Source organism: Protopterus annectens, chromosome 15.part0 (genome assembly GCF_019279795.1).
Source record: "Protopterus annectens isolate FY-2018-M chromosome 15.part0, PAN1.0, whole genome shotgun sequence".
Classification (NCBI taxonomy): domain Eukaryota; kingdom Metazoa; phylum Chordata; order Ceratodontiformes; family Protopteridae; genus Protopterus; species Protopterus annectens.
Genome location: NC_056749.1, coordinates 463,139,003 through 463,152,690, shown reverse-complemented (window position 1 = coordinate 463,152,690; position 13,688 = coordinate 463,139,003). Strand labels below are relative to the sequence as shown.

Genomic DNA, 13,688 nt, shown 5'->3' with positions numbered 1-13,688 from the left:
TCCAGTTTGGCTATATGGTTGCATCTCTCACATGTTTTGGAATTTGTTGGGAGGAGGAGAGGGTTGTCTGTGTACATGAGGCAGTTCTAACATTGCCTCAAGATTCCCAGATTCACCAGCTGGACCGGAGAGTAGAATGACAACTGACCTTTGGACATGCTAGAATAGTATTGGGAATTCCTTTATAATTGAAAAAAAGGGCCAATGGGGAACAAGGTACTCGAGGGGAGTTTGTGAGGGTGTAGTGCTTTTAATTTTTTAGTGCTGACTTGTATAATTGCTTTAGTGAGCAAGTGCCAGGCTTTAGAGTAGGAATAGGGTGTTTATTATGAGAACTAGATCAGTTCTAAGGGAAAAAGTGAGGAGCAGACTTTGTGGAGCCGAGAATGGTTTAAACCCAATTAAGCGGAGCTGCCCGATGCTGCGCTATGCGCAATATCACGCCAAAGTGGGTTTTATACAGGGGGACTTGAAAGAGCTAGAAATTGGCCCAAAACGGCCAATAGACTACCAGATTCTTGTGCTGGGAACACTCCTCCAGGGATAGATAGGCTGCTCTGAGCTCCCCACTGCCACTGGTGAACAAAGAAGCCTCCCTTTATCCAAGAAAGGAAATGGGCAACACAGGAACCTTCCAAAAGTCCAGAATACAGCAAAGCTTGTATTTGGACTACTCTAGGTCAGGAAGGACGAGAAACAAGGATATTTTTTTTTTTTTTTCTTTTTTGCAACAAACAGCAGGAAAATGCAATAAATATGTAACACAGGCTAGCACACTCGAGTGTGTAGCCTCAACAGGTAAATGCAACAAACAGGACAAACTTTAAAAGTGCAGGTGCAAAAACAATTTTAAACAGTTTAAAACAGTTCAAGAAACAGAAATACTTGCAGTTTAGCTAGATCAGACAGTCGCCCAGGCAGTAGCAGGAAAAAAAACACTTTTATCAGGTTAGCAGTCGCTCTTTTAGCCTCTCTGCTGCTAGCACCACTTCTTTTCTTCATATTTTTATTGTAACTAGCGAGTTATTACATTTCTATGCAATTTTTCCATTATTTTTAATATTCAAATATTTTTCATGCATATGTAACCTTTTGTTAACAAATTCTTGTTATTTTTACAATTGTCAAACTTTGTTTCCCTTTAACCATATTATTTTAACTTCTACTACTTCTCCTCCAACTCTTCCCACATGGGCGACCTATTTACGCATTTATCATCCCCTTCATGTTTCTTTCTCTCTCTCATTAGCTCCTATTCTCAGTAATTTCCATCCTCATTTAACCAACCTTCCATTTTTTTCAGATGTTTGTGAACTGCCTTAACTTTACCTCTGCCCTCTACCATCCCCACATTTTCCATTAATTTTTCTCCTACTTCCCCTCATGGAATTTTAATTTTAATTTGATTTTCTGTTTGCCTTTTTTCCTATTGTCGTTATTAATCTTACCATTTCCTTTTTATCTTTTGGTGTTCATTTCTCATGCCCTTGCAGGAAGAGTTAATAGCTTCTCTTACCTCACTTTTCCTCAGACTTTGTCTTATTTCATCTTGATACTTCCTCAGTTCCTCACAGTTTCAAAACATATGATTCCAGGTTCATCATGTTCTTCACATCCCTAGCAGATTTCATCTACCCCTACAAAAATTGTAGCTAATCTTGTTTGGTAGTAAAAGTACTTGTGTAGGCATTCCACACAAATATCTACACTTTCTAGCCTTGGTTATATATCACAGTAGTTGTATCATTTCTGCACATTCCTCATTCAGTAAGACCCCCCCCATATTCTTTTCCATTCAATATTGCATTCCTTCCTTCCTTTTTCCCAGTTTCTACCAATCCTTAATGATCCTACATTTCTTTTCCTTTTTTTCCTCTTAAGTATTTCATCTGTCAGTTCTGGAATCTGTACTCCTCCTTTCCAACATCTTACTGTCTGCCTCAACTTATTCTTTATTCTGATATATTCTGATTCTAATGTATTCTCTAACTGATATTTCTCTTGCATTTCTATCCAGATCTCATTCTTCCTGCTACTTGAACTTTTGTCCCAGTATTTGACTTTTGCCTGCTTTTTTCCCATTTCCTTGTTATTGTTTGCTGTGTTACATCTTCCTTTGTTCTATCAATAGATACTAATCTTGTTCTCCGATTATCACCCTCTCCATCATACCCTGTTTATTGAACTTCTGCTTTCATTACCTTTATCCACTGCATTTCAATTCTTCCAGTGGTATCTCTAAAATAAATTCCAGTGTGTTCTTAGCTTCTTTAAGTGTACTTTTTCAGTGTATTATCATTTGCTTCCACTGTACCTTCTATTTAGCATCTGTTATTCTTAATGTAATTCTCAAGCAGGCATGTAGCCATTCCTTAACACCTAACCCCTCTTTATCTGTTGTCTCTTTTAGAATCTCCCAGGCCACTCTTAAGTTTTCTCACCCACCCATACAAAGTCTCTAATTATCTGCTTTATCTGTTTCAAAAGCTTATTGTCTGGTAATTTCCAGAATGCTTAGCCAAGTAAATTGTGGAATTATACACATCTTCAGTGCCTGTATTCTCTGATATATGTGTATTGTTTTCTGTTTTCCTATTTGCCCTTTCACCTTTTGATATACACTTTCATGTGTGTTTTTTTAATGTGTGTTTGACTATCCACCTCATTGTTGTTCTTTGGTACTTGATCTCTTCTGCTGTCATTCTTTCAGTTTCTTCTGGCATTTTTCCATTTACAATGAAAATCTTTTGAGTTTTTTCTTGATTTATTTTATATCCTGATCATTCCTCAAATTTCTGCATAATACCTCGTAATTTCTCACCATCTGTTTTATGTTTCATTAATGTAAATATGTCATGCTTTAGGCAGTATGCATGTGTGTGTGTGTGTGTGTGTGTGTGTGTGTGTGTGTGTGTGTGTGTGTGTATACATACTATTACTGACATTTGAATTCCATCTGTCTTCCCTTTACCCCTGTGTGCCTTCCCTTTTTATCCTTGGTATACCATGTTGTGGAAGTGGAACAATCTCTATAATAGTATAATCACGCCTCTTTGCTTCTGTTTAACCCAAGAGGAGCTGGCCACTTCATTATATCCTGCTTTCTCTGATTTTTTTTTTATGCTCTTCCTTTGCAAGATGCTTCTCCTGTATTGTTATCCACCTGCATTCTTCTTCAGTTCACTAGTACTTTTTCTCTATCCTTTTCCCCAGCCTATTTACACTCCTGGCTTTAATCTGTATGTCACTGTACCCATTTTCCCCTTTGGTTTTATTATTATCTCTCCTTTTGCCCATCTGATTCTCTTTCCTTTCTCTCTTTCTTTATCGCTTAATTTGTTTTTCCTTTTGTTTATCTTCTGTGTTTTAGTTTATGCATACCTTTATCTGATGTTCATGTTTCACTGTTGCAGTCATCACATTGGGTTATCTGCCTGCAGGTAGCCCTCAGCCAGCCTGAATACCAGAGTCTTCAGATTTCTGCGTCGGATGCTGTCATTTCTTCCTTGACATTAGGTCATCAGGGGTATAAAACATGCAACAACGCCATTACATCAGCCTTTCTTTCCGTGTGGTGCGAAGCAGAAGCAGTTCGCAAATGCCGGTCGTCCGACTCCTGAAATTTTCGTTTTCGAGTTTCAGACCCGAAGTCTTCAAAAAAGCTAAGTACTTCGTTGGGGATTCTTTTTCTTGCTCTTAACCGATGTCAGTAAAAGTTAACAATTGTCTTACCTGTGGAAAGCGAATACCTCATAGAGATTTTCATTCTTACTGCATCCCTTGTTTAGGCTCAGACCACAATGTCCCTCATCGGTTTTGTGACTTGTTCAACGCCCAAACTATTCGTCGGGCTATTTTTGCAGCCAATTATTTTCATACTCGTTCTGTGTGCTCCGAAATGGCTTCTTCAAGCCATCCGACTACCGATATTCTGAAAAAAGTAAGGATAAAGACAGAGACAGACCACATAGGCCCAAAACTGCCGACAACGCTTCCGTTAAACTAGTCGCCAGTCCGCCGGTACTCAGTGAGACGCTTTTGCAGCCTCTGATACCTGCTACTTCTGATTTGCAGGCCTCTACTGAGACCCTTGAGTCCAGTATGCTGCGAGATGCTTCTTCGACTATGGAACCTACGGATGTCTCTACCTTGGAGGGGTCTGGAGCCGCTGTGCAGGCACTGGCTTCTGAGGGTGTATTCAGGCCTACAGACATTCATATTAAACCAATGCCATCGTTTTCTTCCAGGCCTAAAACTCGCACCAGGCCTAGAAAACAAGACAACCAAACCAGAGACTCAGGCCCATATGCCAAAAAAAAAAAATGCTTAGAATGGCTGAAGATCTTATTACCTTAATTAGGGGAAGCCAGCCTTCACCCTCTAAGAGACCTAGAACTGATTTTCTTTCTGATTCTTCTGATCAGGAATCTGATGTTTCTGTTCCTTCTGATTACCAGGATTTGCCCTTATCTACTTATGAGGATTCTGATGCAGAGGATTCTATTCCCTCTGCTTCCCCTCCAGAGGATTTTTCTTTTGGTGAGCCCTTGCACACACACAGGGAGCATTTCCGCTGGGAAAGCCAGGATTATTCCAAGTCCAAAAAGAGACTTAGGGAATTCTTACTGCTACCTCAACACAGGCCTTTTAGCTATCCCTCCTGTTCTGGACATTGTAGATGATGCTTTCTTGGAATCTAGCCTTACACCAGCCACTTTACCTCCAGCTCCCAGAAAACCTGACAGGTACTACAGAGTATCTGACTCTCACAAGTTCCTCTTCAAGAATCCTTCTGCGGATCCAGAGACAATTTCCCAAGGACCAAAAGGCATTAAGGCTACTGCTGCCAAAAATCCTACCCCTTCTGATAGAGATTCTAGAGCCTTAGACAGATGGGGTAAGAAGGTACACACTTCTGCTACTTTGGCTGTTAGGGCTTTAAATTGCCAGTTTCATATGTTAAAGTATCAGCAGCATGTTATGGGGCTACTTGAACAGAAAATGATGTTGATTCCTGACTGTACTGAACACAAAGAATTACAGGATTTAATGCATACCGCAGAACAAGTTGGTAAACATACTTTGCAATGTGGTTTTGACTCTTTAGAAGCATCTTGCAGGGCTGCTGTCACTGGGTCTGTAATTAGAAGACATGCTTGGCTTAAGGAACAAAATTGCCAGATCATGTAAAAGCTAAATTACTGGATGTTCCCTTAAACCAAGACTTCCATTTTGGCAACAAAGCAGAAGTCCTCAAAAGGATGGAGGAAAAAGCTAAATCTATGCAAACTGTTAAAGATTTCCTACAAGTGCAGCCTCCCAGATTCAATAGGCATTGGCCTTCAATGAACTGGTCCTTTCCAGTCCCTTCTAGGCCTTCTCAGTCCAAACCCAGGAACAGCAGACCACATAGGCTACTGTCTCAGGCTACGCACAGACCTAAACAGTGTGTGTGTGTGTGGGGGGGGGGGGCTCACACTTCCAAAGCAGGGTGTAGTAAGCCACACCCCTACAGAAAAATGGCACCATGACTTAACCTTAACCCTTCCAAGCCCTGCTCATCTACCTGCTCCTTTAGGAGGAAAGCTCGCCCTGCATGCAAAAAACTGGGAACTCATTACCCAGGACAAAAGGGTTTTGAACATAGTTTCCTAAGGATATAGATTCCACTTCCACACACTACCAACCCCAAATGGTTGGCCAGACCTACCCCCAAACCAATGGGCTGGGGCCCAACAGCAGGTTCTCTCTCTTCTCAATGTCAGGGCTATTCAACCTGTCCCAGCAGAACAAAGGGGACAAGGTTTTTATTCAAGACTTTTTCTGGTACCCAGAAAAGACAACTCCTGGCATCCCATCCCGGACATCTCTATTTTCAACACCTTTCTGGTAGTTCCAAAATTCAGAATGCTAACTCTGCAAAAGCTTCTTCCAATGCTAGCCAAGGATGCCTGGCTGGCAACCCTAGGCTTAAAGGAAGTTTACCTCCACATCCCAATAAGGGAATCTTGCAAGAAATACCTAGGCTTCAGGGCAGGCTACATGCAGTTCTCTGCACTTCCCTTTGGCTTATCTCCTGCACCCAGGGTATTCACAAAGTGCCTAGCTCCAGCCATTGCATTTTGCAGGCAGAGAAATATTCAAATTTACCCATACTTGTATGATTGTCTTATTCAGGCAGAAAGCCAGGACTTGCTTTTACAACACCTGGCATTCGTAAAGAAACTTCTAACCTCTCTGGGGTACACCATCAACGAAAATAAATCTCACCTCGTACCCTGCGAACAGATTGTATTCCTGGGAGCAAGCTTTAACACAACTTCTCAGATGGCATTCCTCACTCCAGAGAAACAAGTTTATTTGACAACCTACTTCAAACTGTTGGCCACAAACCCCCCAGCTATCTGCATTTTACTAATTCCATATGCAAGACTGCATATGAGGAAACTCCAATGGTATCTAAAAAGCCTGTGGGTGTCAACATTCTCAGGACCTGGAAACAGTTATTTCTATCATTCTTTGTATGAAGACAGAATTCCTTTGGTGGGCAGAGGCCTGCTACCACAACAAGGGACTTCCTTTCACTCTACCCCTTGCCACCCAAACCCTAATAACAGACGCATCAGACTATGCATGGGGGGCTCACATGGCAGGGCAGATGGAACCCAAGACAGGTGCACCTGCATATCAATCAAAAAGAAATGTTAGCTATACAGTATGCTCTGACAGCCTTCAAAGACCGTATTCTTCCAGGACAACTATTGGTAAAGACAGACAACACCACAGTTATGTGGTACATAAATGAGCATGGGGGAACCCACTCGTACCTTCTCTGCAGACTAGCCATGGCTCTGTGGAATACAGCCTTGAACTACCAAGTATACCTGCAAGCTCGATTCCTGCCAGGCAAACTAAATTCACTGGCAGACAACTTGAGCAGAAACCTCATGGACCCACATGAATGGAAACTAGAACCCAAAATATTCAACTTCCTGAGGAACAAATGGGGGACTCCAGAGGTAGACCGGTTTGCCTCCCCTCAAAACTACCAATTGCACAAATTCTGCACACGAACTCCCCACAGCCAAGCTTGGAAAGTGGATGCCCTGTCCTTCACCTGGGAAAGCCTCTCAGTTTATGGCTTTTCCCCTCTGCCTCTCCTCTCGAAGGTCCTACTAAACATCAAACAGGACAAGCTAAGGACAATACTGATTGTACCAGACTGGCCATGCCAGCACTGGTACCCTCTTTTGCGCAATATGACACTGCAACAACCATGGCACCTGCCTCAGACCCCTTCCCTGCTGTCCCAGCAGGCGGGCCACATTCTGCACCGTCAGCTTCAAACTCTGAACCTTGCAGCTGGACTAATTCCTTGAATTGAACTCTCCCCTAGCATCCATCGGTAAGCAGGTATGGCCTAGTACTAAAAAATCCTATGCCAAAAGTGGAAAAGATACTGTTTCTGGAGCCTAGCAAAGGGGATGGGCACAGCGGTGCCCAGCTTACCTCATATTCTACAGTACTTTTAATTGTATGTAATACGGAGTTTTTCTCCCCGGGCCTCCACTGAAAATGGGCCCTCTGAGCCCAGTGGACCTCCCCGGTTATCAAACTGGAAATAAATAAATAAATAAATAAATAAATAAATACTTAACAGAAATGCTCCACAAGGGCCTATCCTTATCAATTAAAATTCATGCCTCTTCCATTTCAGCACATTATAATACTGAGCCACCCCTCTTCTCTCACTCCTTGCTAAAGCAATTCCTTAGAGGGGTCACAAATGTAAGACCCCCCCCCCCCAAGAGAGCTCCCACTCCAGCCTGGGACCTTAACTTTGTATTGGAAAAGCTCAACCCCCCCCCCCTTGAACCAGCTGCTACAGCAGAATTGAAATTCCTTTCTTGGAAAACAGCCTTCCTTCTAGCCATTACTTCAGCTAGAAGAGTGTCTGAATTACAGGCCCTCATGGCAGTGGAACCCTTCATTATCTTCCATGCGGACAGGATCTCCCTCAGGACTAATCCTTCCTTTATGCGCAAGGTGGTGTATTCTGTGGCTCTAAATCAGTTCATTCATTTGCCTACTTTTTTCCCTAATCCACAAAATAAAGAGGACTGAGTACTGCACTCTCTGGACGTACACAGACTACTTAGATTCTATTTGGACAGGACCAAGCCAATCAGAAAATCTGAGCAGCTGCTAGTTAGCTTTGCTGCAGGGGCAGAGGGGAAGGCTATTTCAAAGCAAACCATTTCCAAATGGATAGCCCATTGCATCCATTTCTGCTACAAGCACCCTGGAAAACCTACCCCACAGGGGATAAGATCACATTCCACCAGGGCTGCATCTACCTCTGTGGCATTTCTGAGAGGGGTCCCTACCAGGGACATCCTAGAAGCTGCTACCTGGAGCTCTGTACATACCTTCACCAAGCGTTACCACTTGCCTGTCTTTTCTAAATCCAGAGCTGGATTTGCCTCTGCAGTCTTGCAGGGATTAATAGCTGGCCCTAATGCTCTTTAACTTTCTCCTCCCTTCCTTAGCTTTGGGAATCAACCCAAATGTGGTGACTGCAACAGTGAAACACGAAGAATATAGTTCAGTTGTGTACACTTACCATAAATGTAGATGTTCGAGTGTATTCACTGTTGCAGTCCTGGTTACCCTCCCTCTCTTGCCTCTACCTTTCCTTCTTGTTTGGCATATACTGTATCAAGTGTATTTGCTTTTTTCTGGGGGTATACCATACCATATAATTGCTTCTTATTGTGGGGGCACCTGACATGTGGGGCAAGAAAAACTGATGTAATGGCATCTGCTGCATGTTTTATACCCCTGACGACCTGACGTCAAGTAAGAAGTGACAGCATCCAACGCAGAATTCTGAAGACTCTGGTATTCAGGCCAGCTGAGGGCTACCTGCAGGCAGATAACCTAAATGTGATGACTGCAACAGTGAATACACTCTAACATCTACATTTTATGGTAAGTGTACACAACTGTACTTTCTTTCTGTCCCCTCCTTTTTTTCTTTTTTTTTAAATAACTGTTCCACTTTAACTTGTAGATAAAGATATAAATATCTATACATATCTATACATATCTATATATATGTATAGATATGTATATGTATAATATATATATATATATATATATATATATATATATATATATATATATATATATATATATATATATAAAATATAGATAGATATGTATATATTTACATATCTGTTTATTATTTACAATTTTATTTTCCTTCCACAGAGTTTTCATCTGTTTATTTGGCGTTGTCTTTGTTTCAGCCTAAGTCTTATAATTTCGACTGTGCATTTTGTGATCTGAAGTAGTTAACTTCATTCTTTCTGCACATATGGGTATACAGATCAGATTCGGATCCGAGCCGGCAAACTTTTCAAGCATCAGCTCCGAGCTCCTCCCTTACCTATATTACATCACTTCTTCCTATCTAGCCTCAGATCTCGTTTGCTGCTCTGAGTCAGCATCGTGGTCTCTGAGCTCTAAGCAAGGTGGTAAGATTTTTTGGTCTTATTAGAGTAGTTGGGTGTGAATATCTTTCCCTTTTTTCCTCCCTTCTTCACGTTTGGTCATCATGTTAGTTGTAAAAAGAAAAAAAAAATTTTTATAATTATTGTGTTTGTGTAGTACTGTTTTGTAGTCTGGTTTCCCAGCTAGGCCCAATCCCTTGTTAAGTGTGGGTGTGTGTGTGTGTGTGGACCGTTAGGGCTTTTACTGTTCTCCACTATGGCTGAACAGCCTAAGGTTCTTTTTAAGAAGTGCACAGAGTGTGGTCATAAGCTCTCACCAGCCAATGGCCACACTCTGTGTGTTCTATGTTTAGGGGTCGCCCATCTGTCCACATCCTGTGACATTTGTTCAGGCTTTAACCCTAGGGCACTTAAGGATTGTCGGGCTAAGCTTGTGGCTAAAGGTCTACTACCAGCTTCTGCCCTGGAGTCTGCCTCTGTTTCATCCCCAGCCAGTGACACTGTGCAGGCAGGGACTCTACCTCCCGCCAGGCCTGCTACATCGGATTCATCCCAGAGAGGTAGGGACAGAAGAGAAAAGGAGAAGTGCCACAAGGAGAGGGACAGGCCCAGAAAAAGATCACCAGACAGGGAGTCCTTTTCCAGCCTCTCTCCTCGGCTCTGCTCTCCCCGTTTTTTGCCGGAGCCGATGGAGCCATCGGAGCCGAGGCACTCCCCTCAGATCTGGCCCAGACCCAAGACAGTTGCTTCCTTCACGCCGACTCAGAGTGTCTCCGACCTAGATATGGACAGGTTGATGAGGTTCATCCAGAACCAGATTCAGATGGGGGTCTTACCAGAGCCCTCTCCCATTGGAGAGGGTCCCTCTACAACTATATTCCACCCTATTTCTCCTTCCCCGATCCGACCTGACGCTTCAGGGTTGTCTGGTCCGAGACATGTCGGAGCTGTTGGGCCGACACCGATGGTTCACGTTTCCTCGACGCCGGCCATCACCTTGAGTTCCTCTGATCCGATCTCTGATCCAGGAGACTCTCGGAGCCGTGGTTGGGGAGTCGGACCCGAGGGTCGAGATCTTGCTCTTTCGGATCCCATCCTCTGTGCCCAGACTACCCTGCTGTCCGCTCCGATCCCTGCTTTGGCTCTGGGGAGAGCCTCATCCTTATGAGCTACGGAGGCGTACTCTCGATTGGCATTCAGGGCGATGGAAAGGGTTCTGTCCCAGGGGTTGAGGCCACAGCTCACCTACTCGGATCCTACCCAAATCCCTCTGGTTTTGGATTCTGCTCCCATTACCCTGTCTCAGGGACAGCCCATGCCAAAGCAACCCCAGGTTGTTCCCCTCAGAGTCTCGCTGGAGAGGAACCTCGTAAGCGCAAGTGTAAGAGGAGGCACTTGGACTCCCCTGAGTCCATTACCACCAATACGGACTTGGATGAAGGAGAGGGTTCCCCCAGATCACCTACTGAGGACGTCTCGTTCGGAGACATTATGGAGATCTTCCGCCACAGAGGAGGTTGGTCAGCCTCCAAACCCTCTGCGGATGAGTCCGTATTCCAGGAGGCCTTTGGCATGGGCCCATCTACTTCCTGGGTCTCCCCTCCAGCTGACCCTTTGGTGGACCTTATCACCACTAGGGCATGGAAGGATCCTGACACTGTAGAGCCTATACCCAAAAGGCCAGACAAAATTCTTTCCCCGCCATCAGACAGGCAGGCATGGTCCAAGGGAGCCCCGGTAGACGCTTTGGTGCTTGCAGCAGCCACAAAGAGGGAACTGGCACAGGAGAGTTCCCCGGTTCATCCTCCAGACAAGGAATCCAGGTCGATGGATTGTTTCGGAAGCACATGTACTCGTCAGCGACATTTTCTATCCTTGCGCTAAATTACTTGGCACATGTCGTCCGACTGCAGCAAGACCTTATATGGGAACTAACTTAGTCGCCCCCGGAGTCTCTTTCACAGCAGGACAAGCAGTCCTTTACTGCGAAAATGACTACACTGAAATCAGTGACAAATACCTCTATGCATCTCCTCTGTCATGCTACGGAGGGAGCCGCTAGAGCTGCTGGTACAGGTGTTGCCTTGAGGCGACACGCCTGGATCAGGCTGTGTCAATTTGTGGACCCCTTTAAGGCATCTTTCATCAACGCCCCTTTTGATGGATCATCCCTCTTTGGGAAGACTGTATGTGACACAATAACCCTGACTGAGAAGGACGGAAAGACTTTGTCAGCCGTTGGAATCCGCTTCTCTAACCCCCAGAAGTCCTATTCCAGGAACCAAAAAGGGCAAAAGAAGATATGGTTTCGGAAATCACAGTTTTTTTCGTGACACTCAGGAATATTCGTCCCCCAGAGGCAGAGGGGGGACAAGACCGACACCGTCCCAGAGGCAGAGGGGGTCCCAGTAACTTCGGGTCTAGGGAACCTTTTTCCGACAGACCCGCACAGCATCCCTGAGGGGTTGCCCGGCTGCTCTACTCTAGAGAAACAACAGTAGGTGTTACTGCTATAATTCAACTGAACCACGATACCACACCAATAACTTTATTAGATAAAGCTTTCGGGTCTACACCCTTCATCAGTATGAGTCATTACAAAAAAATCAGCATTTAAATAGGAGAATATAAAATCACATGCTTCAGCCCATCCCACTCCCTAATTAACAATCAAAACTAAAAGTAATATACAACTCATAAAGGTCTATATAAAAAAATACTAAAAAAAGTACAAGAAATCTTACTTTACATAAAAACTCTTCTGCTTAGAATAAAGCATAAAAATTATTAATAACTTATACAAACATTATATAAGTATTAATATATCTATACACAATAAAGAAGTGACTGGTAGCATCTAACATCCTATGGTGTACTACATCAGGTTCTAGAAACTTGTCATAACCTATTGAAGCCTCTCTCTCTGCCTTTTAACTAATACTGGCTTTAAACTAACCGCATTATTTAAGCCCTGCGGTACATCCGCCTGTAGCCTAATAATCCACTCAAGATGTCCTTCAAGGATGCATCTGCAGTCATCACATATGGGTTGTCCTGCCTCAGGCAGCCCTTCAGTCGGCCGGATTCCAAAGTCTGGGTCCGGCGTCGGCTGATGTCGCCCCTTCCCCGACGTCAGAGTGCCCGGGGTATAAAAGCGTCAGCCGACGCCATCTTCCTCAGTCTTTCTTGCCGCGTGGTGCCCGAAGCAGAAGCAGTTCGCAAGTGCCGGTCGGCCAGCTCCTGTAATTGAGCTAAACCGAAGACTTCAAAAGCTAAGTACCCCGTTGGGGGACTCTTTCTTGCCTCAGCCGATGTCAGATAAAATTAATAATTGCTTAACTTGTGGGAAACAAATACCTCATAAGGATTTCCACTCTTACTGCCTACCTTGCCTAGGCCCAGACCACGACGTGTCGGCCTGTTCCGCCTGTGCTTCCTTCAACCGACGCACTCTAAAACGTCGGTCAGAGTTTGCAGAGGAATTTTTTGGGGCTAGTTTTGCTTACAAAATGTCGTCGGAGACTCCGACTTCACATTTAATGAAGAAACGCAAGGACAAGGACCGACACCCGCGGTCTGCGGTTTCGGCTGAAACCACGGTCAGGCCTACCGCGAGTGTCTCGGTTTCGGCTGAAACCGAGTCCTTGGTACTACCGTCCACCGAAACCGTGCAACTGACAACCTCGGCCCCGGAGACCTCTTCTGTCTCGGTTGTTGAATCTCCCTTGAAATCTGGTGTCCAGGAACCTTCCGACACCATTCCCTTAGACAAAACTACACCAGCACGTGGGTGCAGTCAGGCCTCCTGCATCCATGTGTATTAAGGCATTCTCTAGGGCTAAAGCTGCTAAACACTCAAAATCTATGCCTCCCAGGGTTATCCCTCAGGGACCCACTACAGGTTCTCAGATCCTCAGTCTAGCAGAGGACCTTATTTCATTAATTAGGGGCTCTCAGCCTCATCCGGACAGGGGCTCTCAACCTTCTACAGCAAAAAGGCCCAGGGTTGAGCCCTCTGATCCCCTCTCCTCAGATGAGCCCTCTGATGGCTCTGCCCTCTCGGACTACCAGGAGAGGAGGCCTTTTCGGCCTACGAGGATTCAGATGCAGAGGAATCTATCCCTTCGGCCTCCCCTCCTGAAGAACTGTCTTTTGGGGAAACTTTGCACACTG

General features: G+C 44.4%; 1 protein-coding gene across 1 annotated transcript in view; it reads left to right on the top strand.

Annotated features, from left to right (window-relative positions):
- The window catches only part of TMEM164 (transmembrane protein 164), a 1,027,811-nt gene that overhangs the window by 113,124 nt on the left and 900,999 nt on the right, over positions 1-13,688 (top strand). The gene's annotated exons all lie outside the window — the stretch shown is intronic.